The following is a 25,395-nucleotide window of genomic DNA, read 5'->3' as shown; positions in this document are numbered from 1 at the left end:
ACCCCACTCCAGGAGCTGTCTCGAAGCGCTCCCCCCCCCCCCGCATGTGTTTGTCTGCTTCGCCTCCCTGTGTGTGTGTGCCTGGGGAGGAAGACTCTCCTAGGACTTACACCCACACCCACCCACCCACCACCCCAAGCGCCCTACAACTGCTTATGAAGTAGCGAGCGGCGGCGGCAGCAGCAGCAGCACCTCCTGACCGCCATTCCGCACCCAAAAAAAAAAAAACTTTCCATTGCCCTCGCCCCACTCCCTCCCCGGGAACTTCCTCTGGGGCCCCGCTGCCCGGTTGTGTGTGTGTGTGTGTGTATTGTGTGTGTGCGCGCGCGCGTGTGTATATGTGGAGCAGCAGCAGCAGCAGCAGGGAGAGCCGGGCGCGCGAGGGCTGCCGGAGCTTTGCCGTCGTCGTCGGCCTGCACGCTTTCGGGACCTGGGCAGAGCCGGAGAGGAGTGCCAGTCCTGCCGCCGCCGCCGCCGTCGCCACCATGGAGTGCAAGTGAGAGAGGAAGTCCGCCCGCCTTATGTGTGCTTTTGCAGAAGTTGAGGCTTCCCCGCTGTTGCTGCCCGGAGCGCGAGCGGGGCCTTCGGCGCGCGCCCACCGAGGTGAGTTGGCTGCCGGGGGGGGGCGGGGGGCTTCTCTCGTGTGTATGTGTGTGTCTATATATATATATATCTATATGTGCACCTCGGCGCCTGTTTGCCATGTTTCCTAGCGTGGCTACCAACTTCCTCGTGCTTCCACCCCTCCCCCCACCCTTTGCAGCATTGTTGCCCGTGGGAGGGTGGTTGTTGTTGTTGTTGTTATTGTTGTGGTGTGTTTGCGCCTCATATAGAGGTGTCTGGGTTCCCTCCCCCTCTTTTATTTGTTTTTTTTTTTAGTTTTTTCGTGCTGTGTGTGTGTTTCTTGGCACCCCCTTCCCCTCACCCCAGGGTCACTTGGTTGGTGGTGTGTGTGTGTGTGTTTTTAAGTCCCCGAACGGTTTGTTGTTTTCGAAAAAGAGGCTCCTGGCTCTGTTTTGGACTCCGAATGGATCGATTTGTCGAAAAGTATTGGCTGCGGTGGGGGAGGGGAAGGAGAGAGAGAGGCGCCCGTCTTCGCTTTCGCTGGTCTCTCGCCTTTATCCTGCCGTGTGTGGGGGAAGGGGGGTGTCTCAGACGATCTGGGGGTGTTGTTGTTGAGAGGGATGGGCAAAAACTTGGGTGTTGGGTGTGCTGTGTGTGCCTTTTAAGTTGGGTGGGTGGGGGGAGGGGGACGTGAGATCTCCCCACTGTAAAATGGTGTAGATAGGAGTTTGCATAAGCCTCGGCGTGGGGGAAGGGAATCCCATTCATCTCCAGGGCTTGAATCAGCAAGCTGTGGAGTTCATTGCTGTGTGGAGTGGGGGGGGGGGCAGGTTTGATCCAGCAAAGGGGATCTGCTCTCTCCTTTGATTTGGGTAGTGTCCATAACCTGGATGCTTTGATCAGTAAGGGGGAATATTCAGGATGCATTGTGTTAACATGTTTGTGGATGTTTTAAAGGCAACCTGTTGCATCCAAGGAGTGTTCCCTTTTTATAATTGCCCCTGTCTAGCTAATGTTACCAGCACCATTTGCTATGCCCTCCTTTTAATCTTGTCTACATACGCACAAACTGTGTTTTATTCTTTTATCTAAGCTGCTGACCTAATATTTTGATTTTAATTGGGTGTGAGGCTAAATTGTTGTCGCAGAGTGGTGCTCAGCTAATGACCCCTTGGCCTACTTAATTACATACTGGGTTCTCAAGACACATAAATGCATGGCACACCCCTCCCCCACCTTCTCAAAAGTTTTCTTTAAGATGTACAGCTGCAAGACTGTTGCATATGTATGTGTGTGTTGTGTGTATATCCGTATCTGTATACATATATAATCCTCTCAAAGAGCATAGCATATTCAAACAAGTGTTTTAGAAGCTACTCCTACAATATATTTGCTTGTACATTGGTTTTACAAATTCACAAGATAAAGAGCCTTCTGCCCTAAAAGCCAATAAGAAAACAGCCAGATGAAAGGTTGTTTTGGTGCCAGATGGTTGTGAGAATAAATACTGAGGGCGAAATGGGATTTGTATGTGGCATTTTCGCTTTATAATGTTCTTAAATGCTACCTATGCTGTTCCAGTAAGAAAAAACAGAAAGTAAGTCATGCATGCAGAACTATTTCTGTGCCAGATTTAAGGCCACATCTTTCCTACCTTGACCCATTTATTAGTTAACCTTAAACCAAGTGTTTTCCTACAGCAGAGACAAGGTTAATGCATTAAACCTTTCTTGCCACATGACTGCACATGGTGGATTTACACCCCTCCTTTAGCCCACACCTAAGGAGACTCTCAACCATTTTTTCAAAATGGAATTCTAATCTATCTTTTTGTGATCCAAAACAGTGTGTGTCCCAAGACCCATCGCCTCGATTATGCAATACATACAGGAAAATCTGAGGTTATTAACTTGCTGGTTTTTCCAAAACAGCCAGTGTGCAGGAGGTTTGTTTACATGTTTAGTGAATCTCAGTGGTCTCCTAGCCTCAGCTTCTTGATAGCTATTTTGGGTCACTACTAGAGCTTTGTGTGAATGGCTTGGTCAAATGCCACTCACTTACCCAAGCTGCTGCAATGATACTGTTTATAGTCTCGTATCATTTTAACCTTGGGTTTGTCTGAATGATTATCTGTGGCTGAAGAGAGCTTGTTTTCATTTGTCACTGCAGAGTATGTAAGCAATACTATGATTCCATAAACATTTTAAATCAAATAGTACCATATAGCTGTCAGTTTAGCTCATTGCTACCTCCAGTGTATCCCTCAGAAAGCAATCCTGTGCACATTTGCTTGAGAACAAGCTCCATTAAATTCGATGGGACTTATTTCCAAGTATACATGAATAGAGGTACCCAAGTATACTGTGAATCTTTTTTTTTTTAATCTATTGTCAAAGATTGTGATCCTCAACTCACTCAGCTAGAGCAGGGATGGGAAACCTGTGGCCCTCCAAACGTTGCTGAACTGGAACTCCCATGATCCTTGACCATTGGTTATCAGGCTGGGACTTATGGGAATTGGAGTTCAGCAATATCTAGAGGGCAACAGGTTCCCCACCCCTCCACTATAAAATAAGTCTTGTTTGCTTCCAAGTAAACAAACATTGTATTGAACTGCACAAAGTTTCAGGGCCTTCCACCTTATGAGAACATATATCGTGCACATGATAATTTGAGTGGAATGGTGAAACAAATTGGATCACTCTTGGAAAACAAGTCTACTTTAATATTGAAAACATGTTGGATCTTTCTTAGCATTAAATTGGCACAGATTTTAATAAAAGAACTGCATGGTCTAAGCTAACATCCTTAAGAACACAAGAAGAGCCTGCAGGTTTAGGCCTGGGGCTCATCTAGCCCAGCACCCTTTGAACTTTAAATAAAGTTAAATAAAGGGTGAACTTATTTAAAACAATAGTTTGCTGATGCTGCTCCATTAAACTTTGGACGTACTTGTCTTATCTCTGGAGAGTTAAAAAAAAATACCAGTGGCAACTGTGGAGAAGTCCCAAGTGCCCAGTTCATAAGAAAAGGATGGGCGTATTTACCAGTAGAATGTCATCTCTATGGTGAAAATCCCATAAACATGGCACTGGAAATCATAGTGGCAGCCAATCAAGTTTAATACTGAAGTTGTTAATAAGGGCTGTGCTGGGATTGCAATCCCTTGGTGCCCTCGGAACAAGTTATGTCTGAGACCATAGAGTTCTAAGGCATTCTCCACTTGGCTGTATAGTCCCCGGTTTAGAGAATCATAGAGTTGGAAGGGACCATAAGGATTGCCTAGTCCATGGGTAGGCGAACTAAGGCCCAGGGACCGGATCTGGCCCAATCACCTTCTAAATCCAGCCCACATGTTTTTACATGAGCGTGTTTTTACATAAGTAGAATGTGTGCTTTTTATTTAAAATGCATCTCTGGGTTATTTGTGGGGCATAGGAATTCGTTCATTTCCCCCCCTCCAAAATATAGTCCAGCCCCCCCCCCACAAGGTCTGAGGGACCTGCTGAAAAAGTTCGCTGACCCCTGGGCCCTAGTCCAATCCCCTGCAATGCAGCCATCCCATATGGCGATCGAAACTGCAAACCTTGGCGTTCTCAGCACCATGCTATAACAAACTGAGCTATCCAGGCTGACAAAATCAAAATCCCTCAATGTTGTGAGGAAGAGTGGAGGCGAGCTACCTCTGCGCCCTGTCGTGGTCACCGTGGCCCTCTGTGTGCTGGAGGTATAACTTCTGAAGAAGGAAGCCTCAGCTATGCATACCGTTTTTGTTTTTCTTGTTTATGTTTATTTTGTTACGTTTATATATCTTGCCTTTATTTCCTGAGTGACTCAGAACCCTAGAAAATCAGGTGGCAGGGCTGGTGGAACTGACACTCTCGCCCTCGCTTTCTCTTCTCCTCTGAGGGATCAAGAATGCCTGAATAGGGCTTAGGTTGCTTTGTGTAAACTCATTGTAGTTTCTGAGGAAACATTTACATGCTATGCTTGCTTACTGTAATAAATATATTTGCTTTCCATTTTTATAGCATTTGGACCATTACATGTGGATATGTTTGTGGTTTTCCGCAGTGCAAGATCACAGAGGGGTTAATCGTGTTCACAGAGGATAATGGGGGGGGGGTTTCTGGGGTTCTGCTTTACTTACACCTGTAATTATACTATAAGAATAATTTATTATTATTATTATTATTATTATTATTATTATTATTATTAATACCCCGCCCATCTGGCTGGGTTTCCCCAGCCACTCTGGGTGGCTTCCAACAGAATATTAAAATATTATATTAAAATACAATAGTCTATTAAACATTTAAAGCTTCCCTAAACAGGGCTGCCTTCAGATGTCTTCTAAAAGTCTGGTAGTTGTTTTTCTCTTTGACATCTGGTGGGAGGGTGTTCCACAGGGCAGGTGCCACTACCAAGAAGGTTGGTATATGTTTGAGAAATGGGCCTGTGTTCCTGAGCTTTTGTTTCCTTCTACAAGTAAACCCCAAAGGCTCAGGACTGCGTAGCTTTATATGAATTTTTATTTTTAAATCCAGTCGCGATGGTAATTAAGTGCATAATAAATATAACCCGTCTTCTACAATCTGAATAAATTATACAGGATAATGAACTTGGTGTGTTTATTCCCCATCAAGATCTTTACCTGACTCCAAACTTGTTTTTCGATGCCATGGCGGGAGGAATCCGTTATGAACAGGATCTTGTTACCATCATTTACACCTGGTTAACCTCTAGGACTACCTGTTTCACTGCATGTTATGTGGCGCTTCCTTGAAAGCGGTTCTGAAATGGCATTGCCCGGCTCCTGACGGAAGGAGGGTTTTTACTTGACCTTTTGTGTGATAGCAGTTGGCTTCCAGTTGGCTTCAGGGTCCTTTTCAGAAAGGGTAAAATACTGGTAGATGCAGGATAGAACTCTCCTCCCACTAAAATCTGATAAGGAAGCTTTGTTGTGGCCCTGACATTAGCTGTTTTATATGGTAGGAAATTTTAACAAAATAACATGGTCAGGAATAGCAATAATGTGGTGGGAGCTGTTTAAGACAGTAATGATGCTCTGACTACAGTCGTACCTTGTGTTAGGAACGCTGCTTGTTGCGTTCATCACAGGTTACGAACCTGCCAAACCCGGAAGTACTGGAACAGGTTACTTGTGGGTTTGGCGGTTCATGCATGCGCAGACGCGCAAAATGACGTCATGCGCAGAAGCGCTTCAGGTTGCGGACCTTTCAGGTTACGAACGGGGCTCCAGAACGGATCCCGTTCGTAACCAGAGGTACCACTGTATAGGAGAACTGGATAGCTCAGTTGGTGAGCGGCTGGTGCTGATAAAGCCAAGGTTGAAGGTTCAATCCCCATATGGGAGAGCTGCATATTCCTGCATTGCAGAGGATTTGACTAAATGATCCTCTACAGTTCTATGATTCTATGACTGGAAACACAACACAGCCATACTTGCTCTCTAAAGCTGGAACGATATGTCTCTGGGTAACTTCTGTTTGCAAACCACCAGCCACCATTTATTTTCTGCAAAGTGGTATCTAGTGGAGATGATTTGTGGCAGAGACATGGTGGCAGGGGGAATGTTTGCCCACCATCCCTGTCCACTGCTTTCCCCATTGTAATCTCACAATGAGTTTTTCTTCCTGCCAGGGTAGTTGTTGTTTGTTAATTTCTTGCTTACCCTTCCCCCAGAAGGTCCCAGGATGGGTTACAACAAATAAAAAATACTGAAAATGGTTAAAACAAATCACTGTCAAGAGAATAGGGTGGGTCCTAAAGTACCGGTATATATTTAAACCAGTGGCTTTCAGCCAATGTCTAGAGAGCACTGTCCATTTGGACTCTTTTCTTCACACTTGCATGTACTTCAGATGTAAAAATGTCAGTTGTTTTCCACATTACTGTATTTCCGTTGCTGTGTTGGCTTCAAGTGATATCTTTCGTTTGACCAATCCACATACCTCTGAGATTCTGCCACCTTTCTTTTCCAAAACTTGCAGACTCATGTGCCAACCTGAAGTGAACCCCATAAAGCAGGGATGGGGAACTTGTGGGTCCCCAAATACTGTCGGACTCCCAACTCTCATCAGTCCCAACCAGCATTTGTAGCCCAGAAATATTTGGATGGTCACGGGTTCCTCAACCCTGCCACAAGGGGTCAACCTACATTTTGTAGCCCATCCTATCTGGAGTGGCAACTTCTGTCTAGTATTGTTATAAAACATGGAACAAGGCGCATTTTTGCCCACTCATTCGAATTCCCCATCATATTGCCTCACTATTTTTGTGGGAGTGGTGGTAAAAATCCGCATTGGAATTCTGTTGTTGCCAAGACCACTCTCCCTGGGAAAAGAATACATTTTCTGGCATTTTCCCTTGTACTTTTTGGCTGTTCTTAGTTTTCATTACTATTTTAATGTACATTCTGGTTGTGCTCCAGCCTTATTTGAAGTACGGGGGAGCAGAAATCTGCCTCTGACTCTTGTGAGCAGTCTCATATTTTCCATATTTTTTATCATGAGGCAAGATGGAAGTAATTTTGTAAACTATTTTTCAGCTAGTAAATTGAGTGTCTTTCCTTCACTTGCCTATTTTTAGTTAGAAGGAAATAGCTGACCTCCTTACAGTAAGAACCCAATTCCCATGGGTGCAATTTATAGGTTTATATCAAATGGCCTACTTGGACAACTTGGTTGAACAAGAACAACAACAACAGTTGTGGTGGAACTACACCCCCCCCCCCTTAGTAATAATTGCCTGCTCTGCAAAATGTTTTTTTGTTTTAGTTCTTGGGAGGAATATATGGAAGGGTCAATATTACTATGGGATGTGGTGTATTCTCTCTCTCTCTCTCTCTCTCTCTCTCTCTCAGAACTGCTTATTATATAACTGTTATACGGTATTTGTATAAAACAGTGAACACAGTGAAGAATCTTCCTGTATAAATAAAGCTCTGTTGAGGGCCACTGTAAGTCACCTACTGAATTATGTTACCCTGAAAATGCAAAAAAACTATATGGCATATTGCAAAGGGAGAATGTTAGACATCCCTGTATTTTAACTGATTCCCCTTAGAATACAGAAATTTTAAGGGCAATGTATAGTATCAAAATATATAGCAGCAAAACCTCATAGTAGTTCCATACTGTTCACTCAGGAGTAAACCCTACTGGGTTCAGTTGGGTTTACTTCCAAGCATGCCTGGGATTGTTTCCACTGGTCTATAACTTTATCTGACTTCTCTAAGAATTATTATTTTTGGAACACTTCTTAATATTTAGCCAAAATAAACGGAATAAAAAGTGTTTCAGTTCACCCCTGGCACATAGCAACATGCATGAACTATACAGCACAGAAATTGTGCTGTAAGGAATACAGTAGTTTGGGGTAAAGGGATCCCTGACAATTAAGTCCAGTTGTGAACGACTCTGGGGTTATGGCGCTCATCTTGCTTTAAAGGCCGAGGGAGCCGGTGTTTGCTGCTTCTGCAGACAGTTTTTCCGGGTCAATTGGCCAGCATGACTAAGCCGCTTCTGGCGAAACCAGAGCAGCGCACGGAAATGCTGTTTACCTTCCCGCTGGAGTGGTACTTATTTATCTACTTGCACTGTGTGCTTTCAAACTGCTAGGTTGGCAGGAGCTGGGACAGAGGAACGGGACCTCACCCCCTTGCGGGGATTCGAACTACCGACCTTTCGATCAGCAAGCCCAAGCGGCACAGTGGTTTAACCCACAGCGCCACCCGTGTCCCTGTAGTTTGGGGTAGAGTGTGGTAATAATGTTCATAGGCTCATAGAATTGTAGAGTTGGAAGGAAGTCTAAGGTTCATCTACTCCAACCCCCTGCAATGCAGGAATCTCAGCTAATGGCTACCCAACCTCTGCTTAAAAACATCGAGTGAAAGAGGGTCTACAATCTCCCAATCTGTTAAGGTCATATTGAATCCCGATTCTGTCTTCTGCGGCATTGGGAAAGGAAAGAAGTGGTAAAAGTGTTGATAAGGTTTCATAAACCAGTTTTATTTCAAATTCATTTGCAATAGCAAACTCCAGGATGGAATTTACCTTTTTTCGCATCATTTGGTTGGTGATTATTTCATTCAGCTGTTCCCCACCACAACCTTAAAATCCCTTTCCTGGGCAGCCACTGCCAGCTCATTCCAAAACGAAGAAGCTGAAATATGTTGCAGACTCTGCCAAGCTCTCTGCTGGAAATCACTTGGTCTTGAAATTGGGGCAGAAATAGCCATTTAAAACCATTGTGGAGGTTCATTTCCTAATGTCACTGCTCTTAAACCCCAGTAAATAACAACACACTGAGACATTCTGTCCCTTCGCTGTCCCTGCTGCCTAGAATACTGTAGGGACCATTCTCAAAACAGCAGCAGCAGCAGCAATAATAGATTAGTTACTCTTTGTCTTATTGTATGCTGATTATACATTATAGAGAAATGGCTAATAAGCTTAATTCATAAGTATTACAACATTTTCACATGTAGCCTTGAATTCTAGGGAAAGTTAACGGAAGTACATGGAAAAAAGCTTCCTGTGTCTTTCCTGTACAACTGCCTGCACATATCCACCCCATAAACCTCTCTGGAGGTTTAGGAAGATATCCTTAACAAGGAGTGCCAGAGGATAGCTGAATTACATCCAGTTTTGGGCACCCTCTGTAGAGACCTGCCTTTGGAGGCAAAGGCACTCAGTGTTAGAAACTCAAGATATATAATCTAATCGCCAAATGGCACCTTACGGTCGCCACAATGGAATGTCTAGGTGCTTTTCCTGCAATGGGTATTGTTATTGTTAGTGTTGTTATTATTTCATTTGTATACCGCTTTATACTTTAAAGAAAAAAATCTCAGAGCGATTAAAAATCCAATAAAACATTCCAGGATAAAACAAATTCAAGCTTCAAGGAAAATGTTTCAGATCATTCTCGAAAAGGCATTTTGCTTTCCCCAGTCACCAAACTGGCATTCATGTGGTCGCAATTTGACCCGTCCCAATTGCAAAACATACCTGGTGCCTGGTTAATTTCTAGCTCTGCAGGTAGCTGAGGGGAAGAAGGGAACTGGAAACATTTCTTTCGCCATTTTAGGCTCGAAGACATTGTCTCCCCATCCCTTTGTGCCCTCCACTATGCTTCTGAAGGCCTACAGTAGATAGGCTGCCTTGTCCCCTCTGAAGTAACTTCAGTTGACCATGTACACCTGCAGACTTTGTTAGTTTGTCCACCTGTGAACAGTGTTCAGGTCCTACCATGTACTCTTAACTAGATTAGACTCAGGCTTTGGATAGTAAAACAAGTTCTCTGGAGTTCTCTTTCCACACTTTTCATCCTTGGGCAACTGTATGCAGTAGCCATTCTGATGTCCCGCTCCAAGACATTTAGGAGAATTAAAAGGTACATGCACCTCTGCCACTACCAAAAATGCTTACACTCAGAGCCTCACTGAGGTAGGAGAGGGGCCCAGCAGCAGGCAGGTTTCTGAGGGTCCATTTAGGTCTGAAGCTGACCCTTTGAGTAGCAAGGAATATTTTTCAAGGAAGCTAAGCAAACAAGGAGAACAGTGCTCAAAGCATTCCCATTTAGCTACAGCTCCATAGCATTCATGCTCACTCCTGGAAGCTACAGAACTAAGGCATGCTCCATGTGGTATTATATATCCCCCTTCCCCAGGTTTTGGCAAGGCATGCTTCTGTGGAGCATAGGACAATGCAACCACTCATTACCTGGAATGAAAGGCTCTTCCATATTGAAATCTGAGAACGCACCATACACGGTGGCTTGCCTGGCTGTGTCCCAGACTTGAAGTTTCCTTGAGGCCCAGGATCCCAAAACATTGTGCTCTGAATGTTGAAGGTAGCTGTTGGTCTTTGGAAGGTTTTGGTGTGCCAGGTCCTTCCATTGGAGCTGCAGACATCTTCCGTTCCAGGAAGTGACCAGGCTAATGTCACTGTGTGCTTTGCTGAGCCAGAAGGTAGAAAAGGGCTGTATGAAAACTTATGAGAATTCTGTCTTGTATACATAGCTCTGTCCTGATGCAGAGCTGAGATCCCGATAGGAGATGGGAGTATGCTCCTGCTACAGTACTTTTGATAAATTAAGACATAATTGTCATTGTAAATGTGCAAACGGCACCTTAATAACTACCTGACCTGGGCCATTTCTTCTTTGCTTGGCCTCAGTGTTAAGCAACAAATACTTAGCGTTTGTGCAGAATTAAATTAATGTATGTAAAATTAACAATTACCCAGTTTACTGTGTGAGTCCTAACGTATGCTGGTGGCCAAAGTAATTGACTCACATTGAGTGATTAGTCAACTGATCTTGATAAACAGACCAGTGTACTTTAATCCTCTCATTTAATGGGCATGTTAATTAAAATTTGACATTGATTCTATGAGAAGAAGTGATTTCAAAAGTAAATCTTCAAAAAGTTTTGCAGCTACACATAAGTTCCATTTGCTATCCCCAGGGTACACTAGCAGTCTAAGCCTGCAAAAGGGTATATCAAATGCTAATTTATGTGGGAGGAAGACCTATTAATGACCTATGAAACAGGAAGCAGTATACAGCACAACACAACATTTCTGTTTTTTTATTGAAAGGAAAATTTAATTTTGTTTTTGTTTAGAAAGGAAATGAAGCAAATTGCAGGGGATTTTTTTTTTTTTACTTATGGACTCCTGTTCCTTTTTTGTAATCCAGCCTTATCAGCAGTTCATTAATCCTGCCCCACAGAACATCACTCTGTGGAGTATTACATTGTGTAGTTCACCATAAAAAAACCCAAGTATTTTACAGCTCAGCATTTGGGAAATGAATAATTTTGCACTGTGATGCCACTTATGAAAGAGGGCTATTGTGCTATCTTGATTAGCGCAAGTACAACTCTTACATAAGATTTGTGCTTGGAAAAGCACTGTGATGAGTTTATGCTGATTTTAACACATTCCAGTAGCCTACAGCACATTGATTCACAAAGTCCTGCCAAAAGCAATAAGCTTCATGGTGTACAGTGAAATGTACACAGCGGATTTTGTTTTTGAGGTGAAAACATGGGCCTCAGTTGTTTATTATAAAGATATACTAATTTTATTGCCAGTTTGGCAGCTGCTTTGTACCTTAGTCATTTGTTGGCCTCCTTCCTACTTTCCAGTTGGCTTTGGCTTGATTTTGTTTCAGGGGTGAGATACATGTATGACTGCTATCCGTGCAGTCTTGACTTGCATTAATACCAGCATTTTAATTGCAAGTATTAATCTACCTACCCATCCCCAAAAAGTCTCCCTAACGTAATTTCAATGAGTGTTGAGTGTTGGCAGAGTGTGAACAACAAGGGGGGGGAGGCGCGCGAAGCTGCCCACATTATTGTTACAATATTTGCATTTTCTTTAATTTTATTTTGACAACCCAAATGTACAGGCTATCCCATCGTACCATATGCAAAATGAAAAGGAAAGAAGTGGTAACGCACCAATATAAACCAAGACACCCATATTTCCAGAGCTGCTGTGGATGGTAAATATTGGACATCTAAATCTGAAGCATGAGAAACAAAATCCCACCAGATGACGGAAGGTGTTTTGCATCTTTGTACAAGATGACCTTTAGGTTGTGAACATGTAAGAATTACAGTAGTGGGAAGCTGAGCACTACAAGTACAAAAAGAGGTGTGTTGGGGGGGGAGAATATCTGCATTTAGGATGGGGTGGATCCATATCTGCATTGGAGAGAGACATGAATATGGCAGACAATTGGTTCATCCCAAATATTATATACACCAGTGGGCAGCAGCTCCAGTGTCTCATTCAAAAGTTTTTCTGTCTACTTGAGATGGCAGGGATTGAATGAAGGACTTATTACACGCTTTGTCCCTGAGCCATGGGGCCTGCCATCCAGCCTGCACACTTATTAAAGCAAGGCAGTTATGGGGCTTGCTAATAATTTCACACTACTACAGAGTTAAAACATCTCTCTTCACTGAATTCAATTTCAATAGCTCCATGTAAAAGAGTGGGAAAGGAACCATATAATCTTAACAAGGTGATTAGTAGGGTGCTAGCTTTCACAACTTGGCAATTATAAAGGCATTTAAATTACTTTCCTATTCACCTTTCTTACCCGAGTACTAAGAGAATTAATTAATGTTTGGGAAGCCTTTTAAGATAAGTGTTGATTAGTGTTACCTCTTAGTTTAGTAAATGAAAAATGAATGCAAAATAATATATGTAAACAAACACCCAAGCCCTTACCCCATGCTTGAGTTTAATTAGCACCATTAATTTTGCCTCTGATTTTAGGCTTTCCGGATGGGGTGTGAATAACCCTTGTAGAATGCCTCTACGCATTCAGAAAAATAAATAAACTTGTAGAAGGCTGTACTATATGTTAGAACGCTCCCTGCATGTAGAATTCCTTGTCTGCAGAAAACTAGTACAAAGCGGAAGTTAGAATAAAACTCTCCACATTATGTCACCTTTCCGAATAAAGAGTGAAACCAGAAGCAGCAGAGGGGGAAAACTGCTTGTTTGTATTTTATTTGCACTATTTGTGTGTGTATGTAAACACAAAGACACAGAGAGCAAGAGAGCTTAGAGTGAATTGGGCTATACAGACATGGGTTTGCAGTTATCTCTGTCCTTTATAAATCATCATATAAATTGTGGTTTCAGGTCATATGAATATGTAATAACAATTATTTTTAAAATTGCCTGGTTCATTTGTCACACTAAACCATAGTTAAGCATGATGAGAATGAGCTGCAGCATGTGTGGTGTAGTGGTTAAGAGCGGTGGACTCGTAATCTGGTGAACTGGGTTCGCGTCTCCGCTCCTCCACATGAAGCTGCTGGGTGACCTTGGGCTAGTCTCTCAGCCCCACTCACCTCACAGAGTGTTTGTGGGGGAGGAAGGAAGGGAAAGGAGAATGTTAGCTGCTTTGAGACTCCTTCGGGTAGCGATAAAGTGGGATATCAAATCCAAACTCTTCTCTTCTTTTTCTTCTTCCTCCTTCTCTCCTCTATACAGTGGTACCCCGCTAGACGAATGCTTCGCTAGACGAAAAACTCGCTAGACGAAAGCATTCGTCTAGCGGGAGGCTGCCCCGCTAGACGAAAAAGTCTATGGGGCTGCCTCGGAAGACGAAAAAAATTTTTTTTTTCGTTTTGCGGAGCGCGGCTCCCATTGCCGCTCCGCAAGACGAAAACCCCGCTAGACGAAAATTTTCGCGGGACGAATTATTTTCGTCTAGCGGGGCACCACTGTAGTTGTGTTTAGAAGCTTTTGCTTCTGGTTTTTCTTAGCAGCAGCATGCGATGTCATCCAAACCAACAATCTGTGGTTAATATTAACAATGTTTTGTTTTAAACACACTTAACACAAACCCAATACACACACACACAGAGAGATATGCTTAGCAGCTGCTTACAGACCAGTTAATGTTTTTCTATTACATTTTTATTGACTATGCTTATTCTCCTTTAGCACATGTGTTCTAACCATCAGCCAAAGTGCAGTGCATTGTACATACAAATATACAGAATCCCAAAAGGGAAGAACAATGGGAGAGCCATTGAATATGCAAAACCATAATTGAAACTGACAGGTTTGTAGAGTTCAGAGCATTAATTGACTGGTAATTAATAAAGGAAGCCCAGGCTGGAGAAAGCCATTGCAGTTTTGCCTTTCTTCTTAAGTTTTAATATCACTTTTTAATTTTACAGTAATGACTTGCCTTAGTGGTGATTATTATATATAGTTAAAAAGTTGGTGGTTTGCCAGCTGTGGTCTGTTTTCAGTTACATATCCTGGTTACCTCCAGACCAAATTTCTGAACTGTTGTCTGTGTGGAGCCCCCCCCCCTTTATGAAAGACAGTTTAGAAACTTGAACTGATACAGAGTGCAGCTGCCAGGATGCTTGAGGCCAGGCATTCAAATCACTGTTGCACCAATTCTTTACCAGTTGCAATGGTTAGCCATTTATTTATGGGCTCAATTTAAAGTGCTGTTTTTGGCTTTTAAAATCCTGAATGGTTTGGGACCAGGGCACAAGGGTCACCTCGATCTTCATGAGCCTGCTCTGAGAACAGCCTTGAAGGTCTTGCTCTCTGGCCCACTCCCAAGAAGCATACCTGGGGCAGAGGGTTTTTTGGTAGTGGAGCCACATCTTTGGAATCCCCAGAAGGCTTGTACTGTATGTCCCTCTCATTGGTGGCTTTTAATTGGAGTTTAACATTATTTCCCCGAGCAGTAGGTCTGTTAGATTCTTGCAGCAAAATCAACAAAAAGTCTTTTGGTAGTCCGCGAAATCTTATGTCGTAATATATTTTATGATGTTGCAAGACAGTCGGCTGTTCTTTAACAGTTAGAGGTGGGTAGCCGTGTTGGTCTGCCATAGTCAAAACAAAATAAAATAAGAAATTCTTTCCAGTAGCACCTTAGAGACCAACTAAGTTTGTTCTTGGTATGAGCTTTCGTATGCATGCACACTTCTTCAGATACACTGAAACGGTTGTTCTTTAAAATATTGTTAATTTGCTCAGCTTCTTATTGTTCATCTTATTTGTTTTCATGTTTTAGTTTTTGCTATTTTAATTACTGGTTTTGTTTTTAATGCCTTGTTTAATAAACCATATTTATTACTCTTAAGTTGGCTTGTGAAAGTTTAATCTTCAAAGGCAGGATGTAAATGCATTAAATAAAATAATAAATAGCCTTTAAAATACGGTATAAGTAATGGAGCTTCAGTAAGCTAGTACTGTACTTTCCTTAGTAGTTTTATGGATGCTAGTCCAAAATTTTGCTGCAGTTGGACAAGTAAATCACATCTGGGGGAAAATAGGTTCTTTTTTAATATTTCCAGCACAAAGTGCTGTACACAGTTACTTATTTCATGTAATTTCTTGAGACAATATATCATGTGGTGATTAAATTGAAATGGGTTTCTCTCATGTTGGTACATAATAATAATATTAAGATTATTATTACAAATATATTCCCAGAAATAAAAATGAATGGCTGTACTAAGATCTTGTTCCTATATATTCACATAATTTCCGTTTGATCCATTTTATAGTGGAAATCCCAAAGCTTAATAAATTTTTGATGCAAAGTATTTTTTTTGGCACAGAAACCAACAGCCATACAAAAGTTACAAGTTTTGAAACCAAGGTGCTGAGTGATTATCTAATTCTTGTTCAATATTTTTAATGCCCAAATTTGATTTGAACAAATCTGTATGTCTATGAAAATTATGTTCTCGCCAGAGCTTGAAAAGAGCCATTATTAAAGTGACAGTTTTAAATGACTGCTAGTATTGGTGATGCAGTCTTGTGCAGGTTTGCTCAGAAGCAGGTCCCACTGAGATTGGGGACACTTGTTTCCAAGAAAATGCATATATCCGGTGGGGAACTGTCCCACCTCTCACGGTTCACTTCAGCAGGTTCCTCTTTTGCAGCCACAACTTAAACTCAAGCTGTTTCTACAAATGAGGAATCTCCCTTTGCAGACATGGCTTGAGTCTGCAATGTGCAAATTTTCCTTTGCATTCCCAGCTTGAAGGCAAGGAAAAGCCAGAGCTACAAAGGAAGAACAAGGAATGTATTTAAAGTTGGTGGGAGTTTCTCCACCACTTCTGTATAAAATTACAGGCTTAGGCCATCTGCATTTCTTTCTTTCTTTTTTACATTTTCCAGTTTAGATAACCCTTTGTTGCAGGCAGAGACCCAGGTGGCGTTGTGGGTTAAACCACAGAGCCTAGGGCTTGCTGATCAGAAGGTCGGCGGTTCAAATCCCTGCCACGGGGTGAGGTCCCGTCGCTCGGTCCCAGCTCCTGCCCACCTAGCAGTTCAAAAGCAAATCAAAGTGCAAATAGATAAATAGGTACCGCTCCAGCGGGAAGGTAAACGGCGTTTCCGTGCGCTGCTCCGGTTCGCCAGAAGTGGCTTTGTCATGCTGGCCACATGACCCAGAAGCTGTCTGCGGACAAACGCCAGCTCCCTCGGCCTATAGAGCGAGATGAGCGCCGCAACCCCAGAGTCGGACACGACTGGACCTGATGGTCAGGGGCCCTTTACCTTTTTGTTGCAGGCAAGGAGGTGGTACTCCATAGAAGATAACATTAGGCTGTTCCTGCTGACATTTGTACACAAGCTTCCAGTCCAAGAATAAGATATAGCCATGCCAGTTTCATATCTCCATCTCTGTGTATCTGTGTTTGGCCATCTTCCTGCTTTAAAATCTTACAGATTACGTCTTATGTGAACCCACACATAACGAGAAATATCAAATAACCCATTCATATGAAAAAGGCAACATGCCTCTAAATTTATTTATTTGACGAAAATTGTACGCTGCTTAACTAAACAAACCCACTAATTGACTTACAAAGTTCAGAAAATGTATGCTAAAATTGTGAGTAATGATCAATTTTAACAACTAGTTTATAAAAGGGCAAAGTGAATAAAACCTGCAGTTGAAAGTATACGTTTTAAGCTAAAATCACAGATTAAAATACACTTCGCACGTCTTAAGTAGGCTTGGCTACACAGAAAAGGTTTTAGCAGGGGTCGAGAGGAGTACAGGAAGGCACCTGCCTAATGACAATGGGAAGTTGTGCCAGTTGCTGGAAACTGCAAATGGAGAGAGTGTCACTCAGGTCCTGCCTGCAGGCTTCCTGTTGGCAATTCGGTCGGCGACTGTGAGAACAGAATGCTGCGCTAGATGGGCCATTGACCTAATCCAGCTCTTCTTACACTCTAACCTGGGGGTTAGAACTCAGTGGGGCTTACTTCTGAATAAGCATGCATAGGATGCACTATTAGGTTATTGTGTTATGAGACTGTCTAACAGAGAACAGAGCTACAGTATTTTTTGCTTAGCAAAGCACCAGTTTGAATCTGTGGGCTGTCTGCCATTCCAGAGTGTTCATAAATTAGGTTTTGTCCTGTTACTCCATGGGTACCAAGGCACAAAGTACTGTCAACAGATGGTGGTTTCTGCAGCAAGGACTGCTTTTTTTCTTTTTAAGTTTGATGCTTTCCAATAACCAGCGTGATAGCATGCAGCTATTTTAAGGGGAAAGAGTGGATATATCAATTAATCTGTTAGATGGTGCTAATTTTGTAAAAATATTTTATTACCAAAGCGCTTGTATTTTGACAACTTGGCACTCCATATGGTCTTAATGTTTTAAATTCTAAATTTCTACCTTTTAGGGAAGGCAGTTTCTGTGTCAGTTTGTCTGTCATGAAGCTTGATTGCAGTGCAGAGCATGTTCTAGGACTCCTGCTCCAAATAAAGATAGTACAACATGATAACAGAAGATGTTGCTGTTTCCCAAGACGCAAATTGTTTAGTTGGCTTCCTCAATGCTCAATATCAGAGAGAGAGAGATGGAAGGAAGTTTGAATTAGATGTAGTGGGAGCACTTCCTAGCTGATCCCATTGCTCCATAATTGCTACAATGTCTTTACCATTGGTTCATGTGGCCCAAGTTATTGGGTGTCAGTGTGAACTGTAAGTTTGTCCTGGAGCACACCCTGTGCGGTCCTTTGACTGTACAGTGGTACCTCTGGTTACGAACTTAATTTGTTCCGGAGTTCCGTTCTTAAGCTGAAACCGTTCTTATCGTGAGACATGCTTTCGCTAATGGGGCCTCCTGCTGTGCATGCCCCTCTGGCGCACGATATCCGTTCGCATCCTGGGGCAAAGGTCGCATTCAGCTCGTAACCTGAAGCGTTCGTAACAAGAAGCGTTCATAACCAGACACTGTACTGTACACTGGTAGTGCTTAGAAAGCTGATCACCTAATGTTCTCATTGAGATACAAACAGTAGACTTCTAGGAACCACAACAGTCCTAGAATATTTTTTTGAAAGTCAGTGTCTTAATTGAAGGGGTGGCCTTCCAGCTGTTGAATTGTTTTCAAAAGTGTGGGGCTGGAAAGTAAAGGCTTCCTGCTGCTTAAGCAAAGATTTTAACAATAATTGCAGTTGGTATGTTGCTCATCTATCCTACTGATGAACTGTGCCATAGGGAAATAAGGTAAAATTCACATCAAATTGACCATCTGAAATCATATCTGACTGGCAGCCCAGTCAGATAGGAGGCATATACACAAATTATGATTATGATTATGGTTCCACCACCCACCTGACTTTTGCCGAAAGGTGCTTTTCACAGCTTCCCATTGATGTTGTAGTTTTGTTAGATGTAGAAATATTTATAAATCTTGTGCTCACACCTAAACTCGCTGATTGACTTTGGAATTGCTCTAAAGAGGTCAGTGAGTGGGCTAATGCTGCTAGCACCAGATACTAAGGTTGAATTTCTGCCTTCAGCCATGTGGTTATATGACATTCTGCTGCCTTCTGTCTTTTGGGGAAAGTACAAAACTGCATCCCTCCTACAATGGTTTGGTTAGCATGTCCCATGATGACCTCTGCTATTCACAAGTAAAGGTTATCTGCGGTTCATTGCTATTGTTTGATCCAATTAGCTTTTATTGACTGAGAAGGCCTTAATAGGTTTCATTTATGTACCTTGGGTTTATTGCAGTTTAGTCCTCTAAAATCCCCAGGAGGCTTCCAGAATAACAAAGATGTTATTAATGAGATGTTAAAGGAGTGCAAATTTTAGAATCTTACAGATAGGTAAGTGGGTGTTCAGAGCTTATTGTGCCTCTCAGTTTTCAGTACTGGCAGTAATGAATTTGGTTGTTCCAAGTGAACAGCAGCATATCTATCTCATGCTGTTCTTTGCATTGGGTGATTTTTGTTTGTGTGTGCTGCTTTTACGGGTATGAATGTGTTCTAAACTTAACAGAGTGACAAGTCAATCAGGAGTTAGTATCTCACACACTTAAAAAGTAATACAGTCATACCTCGGGTTATGGCCGCTTCAGGTTCTGTGATTTCAGGTTGCGCACCGTGCCAAACCCGGAAGTACCGGAACACATGCACAAAAACACTAAATCACACTTTGCACATGCCCAGAAGCGCCAAATCGTGACCCGCATGTGCGGAGACGTGGTGCTGTGGATTGCGAATGTCCCCCCCCCCCCCGCACGGATCACATTCGCAACCGAAGCATCCACTGTAACTGCACCCTGATAGCTGATAGCATGAGGGAGATAGGGAGGAAACAAGCCTTCCTCAGTTACTGATTGGAGCAGAGCACCTGAGTAGAACTTATATACCACTTAAAAAAAATACATAAATAGACTTCCGGCGGCGACGCCATCGCCGGGTGGTCGAAGGCTGCTTCGGGTCCGAAGCGCCTTGTCCATCCTGGGGGTTAGGAGCCGCGCTACCGCAGCGCGCGGCTCCGGTTGGGGTGCGGGAAGAGCGTCCCGCACCCTGGGCTCCCCGGCTGCGCCCGCGGAGGCTCTGAACCCTTCCCTTGCCCCCCCTGTAAAGGGGGAGTGGGGGTGAAGGGCAAACAGAGCCGGGCTTCGGGGACATGCCCCAACCGGGATGCAAATGCGGCGACAGAGCCCGCGGTGAGCGTCCAAGTTCTACCTGTGAAGAACGGAGCTAAAAGAACCCGGTGGTCGTGAGTAAAGAATTTGATTAGAAATCGTGCTTTTGGAACGATCCGGGGGGAAGGAGAATGGCAGCCTGCCCTCCCTCCCTTCGAGCTCAAGAATCTAACCAATTTGAGTGATTGCTGCTACAGAACTGGTTACAATGTATTTAAAATTGACACAGGACACTGGCAAACTTTTCTTTTGGGAAGTTAACTAGAGGAAAATATCTCTTTTTAAAGTTGCGGTATTTGCGCTCCAGCTCAGGAAAATGGCGATGAACAAAGAGGGGAGTAGAAATATGACACCCGCTTCCTCCTCCTCTGCCAGTATGCTGGGTTTCGTCCTTGAACTGGCACTGAACTCTGGACTAACGGACGAACAGAGACTCACTGCCTTGAAGGTGGAACTGCTTTATAGAAAAGTCAAAGTCTTGTGTGGGGGTCTGAAATGGAACCAATTGCCCACAGAGGAGGCTTACAAAACTTTTGATACTTTAGAAGAAAGCCTTGCCAAAGAGCTGAGAGGATGGATGCAAAGATGGAGTGAAATGAATGAGCTACTTCGGAGAAGAAATTCGCCTTTTGGGGGTGGCAGCCCCAAGGCGACGTTAAGATTTCGTATATCCAGTCCCCGAGGTGTGAGCTCGGGGGCCAGGGACATAGAATTAAGGTATTTACAAGAAGAAAAGGAATGTTACAAAGAACCGAAGAAGCTGAGAGATGATGAGAGGGACACCTCTGAACTCGCGGCAAGGAGAGGTTTGGACTGTGCCTGGATCTGTGGACGCTTGGAGAGGGAAGAGATGTGGAAGTTCAGCGCCGATGCCATCAGGAGAAGAATAATGGACAGAGGGGGTGTGGGGTGAAGCATTAAGTAAAATTGTAAGCAGCCCGATATGGTAAATTGAAATCGGAGGGTGAATACTGTCAACAACACTTTGTTATATTTTTTATTTGAACATGAAAGGAGATATTTCAAGTTTTTATGTTACTAGCAGCAACCTTAAGGATAGAAGAGATAGATTAGATGCGAATGATTTGCGAAGATCTATGAGGTGGAGTATAAGCAAAGTGAATTTAAGTGGATTAAGTTTATGGATTTAGAAGATTAAATGGTGAGGTATTATTTTGATGATGCATTTTTAGTTAATGTTGAAGATATAATTGAATGTAATTACACAATTGAAGTTAATGTTTTTTTTTTTTTTTGTAGGAGAAATGGTTATAAAATAGATCAAGGATACAAACTCGAAGGTGAAAAGGCAGGGGAAGTCAAAAGTCAAGATATGGAATTAGAAAAATTTTTTTTTCTAGAAAGATGCAATAAGAAAGCTTGACATTGTATGTATTTGTTCTATCTGTTTTGCATTTGTTTAATTGTAGGTGTGGGTGTGGGTATATGTTTGTTACAGAAAAATGCCAATAAATTCTTATAAAAAAAAATAATACATAAATAGCCAGTATATAAATTATTAAAAATAAATAAGTTAAATAAGAACAGAACGGTTGTTTTAGGGCTTTATTTTTGAAGCCAGGGCTCTCCAGAGTTTTCGTTGTTCCAGGGTCCTATATGCACATTTACTTCTGAGTGGGCATATATAGAATTAAAGTTAAAGAGCATATGCACTTGAGTATATGCAGAATGCTTTTCTTTTCTGCCTTAGAACTTTTGGATTGAGAGGTTTGTTGAGGGAGTGACCTTAGCAAGTTTGAGCTTTCCACAAAATGCAAGGAAGGGGAAAGGTGTGGAGGGAGTCTCACAGAATTGTAGTGTTGGAAAGGACCATCGGAACGATGTAGTCCGTTTCGGGGGCCTAATCCGGCCTGCCAGTCGGTTTCATCCTGCCCCTGTAGCAGTTCAATCCTTAAAAAAGCTCAACAACTATGGTTGGTCCTTTGGCTGGCCCTCACAGCCCTTCGCTTCATCAAATCTGGCCCTCTTAAAAGTTTGGACACCATTGATCTAGTGCCACCCCCTGCAGTGCAGGAATCTTTCGCCCAATGTGGGGCTCATATCCACATCCCTGAAATTAAGAGTCTCTAGAGAGAAATCTTTACCACTTTTCATTTTGCTTTGGGATGCAGGAAGGAAGGAGAAACTAACCATGTTGCTGGGCTCATCTCTTCCCACATCAGCCCAAAGAACTGAGCCCAAATGACCCAGGTGCCCTGTCCTTCTATCCTCTTGAAACTACAGAATTGTGTGTGTGTATGGGGCAAGTGAGAGGCATTATCAGAACTCAAGGACATATTCCAGCCAGGCAGATGCACTTAAAGTGGTGACAAAGCAGGGCTGGTGAGACATGTGATTTATTTTGGGCAAGGGGTAGTAAAGCTTTCCCGTTCTCGACATTTTCCAGATGTTACTTGCTCCACAGCTGGTAAGTGGATCAAGTAGTGGTGGTGATGGGGAGTAAGGCATGATTTATATCCGGGGGGGGGGGGGGAATGTTAAGAGCAGACGAGTCTCCTCCATCCCCTTGCACTATGGATCCAACCCAGCCCAGGTGTTATTTTTTATAGAAATGATCCCTGTACCAAAAATAAAAAGATACAAGAGATTTTGTTTCTTATCTATTTTCTCCTTCCCTCCCCTGCCCCCATGTCCACAGCGGTGACTGTGCACCTCAGGCTGTCTGCTTAGCCTGAGGCTGAGATTGAGGTTGAATCCTGACAAGACAGAAGTACTGTTTTTGGGGGACAGGAGGAGGGCAGGTGTGGAGGATTCCCTGGTCCTGAATGGGGTAACTGTGCCCCTGAAGGACCAGGTGCGCAGCCTGGGAGTCATTTTGGACTCACAGCTGTCCATGGAAGCGCAGGTTAATTCTGTATCCAGGGCAGCTGTCTACCAGCTCCACCTGGTACGCAGGCTGAGACCCTACCTGCCCGCGGACTGTCTCACCAAAGTGGTGCATGCTCTGGTTATCTCCCGCTTGGACTACTGCAATGCACTCTATGTGGGGCTACCTTTGAAGGTGACCCGGAAACTGCAATTAATCCAGAATGCGGCAGCTAGACTGGTGACTGGGAGTGGCCGCCGGGACCACATAACACCGGTCCTGAGAGATCTGCATTGGCTCCCAGTACGTTTCCGAGCACAATTCAAAGTGTTGGTGCTGACCTTTAAAGCCATAAACGGCCTCGGTCCTGTATACCTGAAGGAGCGTCTCCACCCCCATCATTCAGCCCGGACACTGAGATCCAACGCCGAGGGCCTTCTGTCGGTTCCCTCACTGCGAGAAGCAAAACTACAGGGAACCAGGCAGAGGGCCTTCTCGGTAGTGGCGCCCGCCCTGTGGAACGCCCTCCCATCACAGGTCAAGGAAATAAACAACTACCTGACATTCAGAAAAAACCTGAAGGCAGCCCTTTTTAGGGAAGTTTTTAATGTGTGATATTTTTGTATTTGATTTCTGTTGGAAGCCGCCCAGAGTGGCTGGGGAAATCCAGCCAGATGGGCAGGGTACAAATAATAATAATAATAATAATAATAATAATAATAATAATAATAATTATTATTATTATTATTATTATTATTATTATTATTATTATTACACATTGTTGGATGTTATGGGCCAGATGCCCCACCCTTTAGCACAGCACAGTACAGCACAGCGCATCTTCTTGGCTGTATGGGCCAAGCCAGTCTAAGATAAAAATATGGCACATGCGCCACTGTTTTTTGGCCTGCCTTAGCACACCTTTTAGGGATGTGGGTGGCGCTGTGAGTTAAACAACTGAGCCTAGGGCTTGCTGATCAGAAGGTTGGTGGTCCGAATCCCCGCGATGGGGTGAGCTCACGTTGCTCGGTCCCAGCTCCTGCCCACCTAGCAGTTCGAAAGCACGTCAGTGCAAGTAGATAAATAGGTACCGCTCCAGCGGGAAGGTAAATGGTGTTTCCATGCGCTGCTCTGGTTCGCCAGAAGTGGCTTAGTCATGCTGGCTACATGACCCGGAAGCTGTATGCCAGTTTCCTCAGCCAGTAACGTGAGATGAGCACCGCAACCCCAGAGTCGGACACGACTGCTCAGTGGTCCCTTTACTGGCCCCTAGGTAAAGACTGGCCCCTAGGTAAAGACCTAGCACACCTTTTCCATTGTTTCCTCCTCTCAGGGCCTGTTTAGCTTGCTCTTGTATCGCACTGGCATGCAACACTTGCCACCTTTTCCAGAGCCTCCCTCCCTTGCCACTCAGCATCCTAGTCTTACACTGGCCAGTCAGATGCCTATAGGAAGCCCACAAGCAACGCGTCAGTGCCACAGCACTCTTCCTTTTGCTGAACGCCAGCAGAAACTGGTCAATCAGCATTTCTTGGCTTCAGGATGCCAATGTGAGTTTACCAATGAGCGGGCTGCCGATTACGCAACTAAGGAAGGGCTGTCCCATTGCTGGCAGACCTCGGGTGGCTGTCAAGTATGCTGCTGTGCTTCTGCAGGCACTGCTGAACCTGACCTCTGACCTTCCAATTGGCTAGAGCTGCTGAGGGAATGCCCACTGCTGCCCTGGTGTCCTGCTGTTTTCTTTTCGCTCACTGCTCTGTGGAAGCGACCCAGGATTTCTTATCGTGCAGGCTGTAGGATATATTTAAGACCCAAGCCCTCACCAGGCATGCTTCTGTGTTGAATCAGCGGGGAGAGAGCGAGGAAAAGCATGGTAGCTCCCCCTTGGCAATGATTTTTCCCATCACCCTCCCATGAGTCAGAGAGATAGCTTCTGCACAAAGTGGATCCCAAATTTTCCACCTAGATTAATGCAACATGTACAGATGAACCTATGAAGTGTTTTTATTATTGCGTTGACACACTACACACAATTGTTTCCGTGACGTCTCTATTGTTTTCCACAATAGCTACATTTTAAGTAACACATCATACAATTTAATTATATGTCTATAGCTGAGTTTAATTTTTGATTATTTGTAGAGTCATCCTGGAGAAGAAAGCCAGTGTTCCAAAACCACATGGAAGTGTAATAAATCTTGGTTGGCAATTCTTGCATTATTTCTTACTGCCTTTTACTTTGTTTCTGCGCCCTCCTGTTATTTATTTATTTAAAATCTAAGACGAGAACTACCAGATACATTCACCAGTCTGCTGCAGATCTTTTCCTTCAGAAATTCTAGTGTGCTCCCCAAAGCATTCAGTAGTTTTCTCCTACTAACACACACTATGGCAGACCAGAATAAAAGCCCCCTCTTGTGAATAATGGTTTTATGAACCAACTCCTTCACCTGCATGACAATGCAAGAAAAGCTTCTGCGGAGTTTTCACCTCCTGATTCCAT

At 43.5% G+C, this 25,395-nt stretch overlaps 1 protein-coding gene across 3 annotated transcripts in view; it reads left to right on the top strand.

Moving 5' to 3' along the window:
* The first annotated feature begins 382 nt into the window (after positions 1-382).
* Positions 383-25,395, top strand: part of TBL1X (transducin beta like 1 X-linked) — a 131,928-nt gene continuing 106,915 nt past the window's right edge. For all 3 annotated transcript variants that reach the window (XM_033147439.1, XM_033147440.1, XM_033147438.1), the window contains exon 1: positions 383-603. The gene's annotated coding sequence lies outside the window, so the exon portion shown is untranslated. The remainder of the gene's footprint in view (positions 604-25,395) is intronic.

This window comes from Lacerta agilis, chromosome 4, assembly GCF_009819535.1.
Source record: "Lacerta agilis isolate rLacAgi1 chromosome 4, rLacAgi1.pri, whole genome shotgun sequence".
NCBI classification, from domain to species: Eukaryota; Metazoa; Chordata; class Lepidosauria; order Squamata; family Lacertidae; genus Lacerta; species Lacerta agilis.
This window is presented reverse-complemented; position numbering and strand designations above follow the sequence as displayed.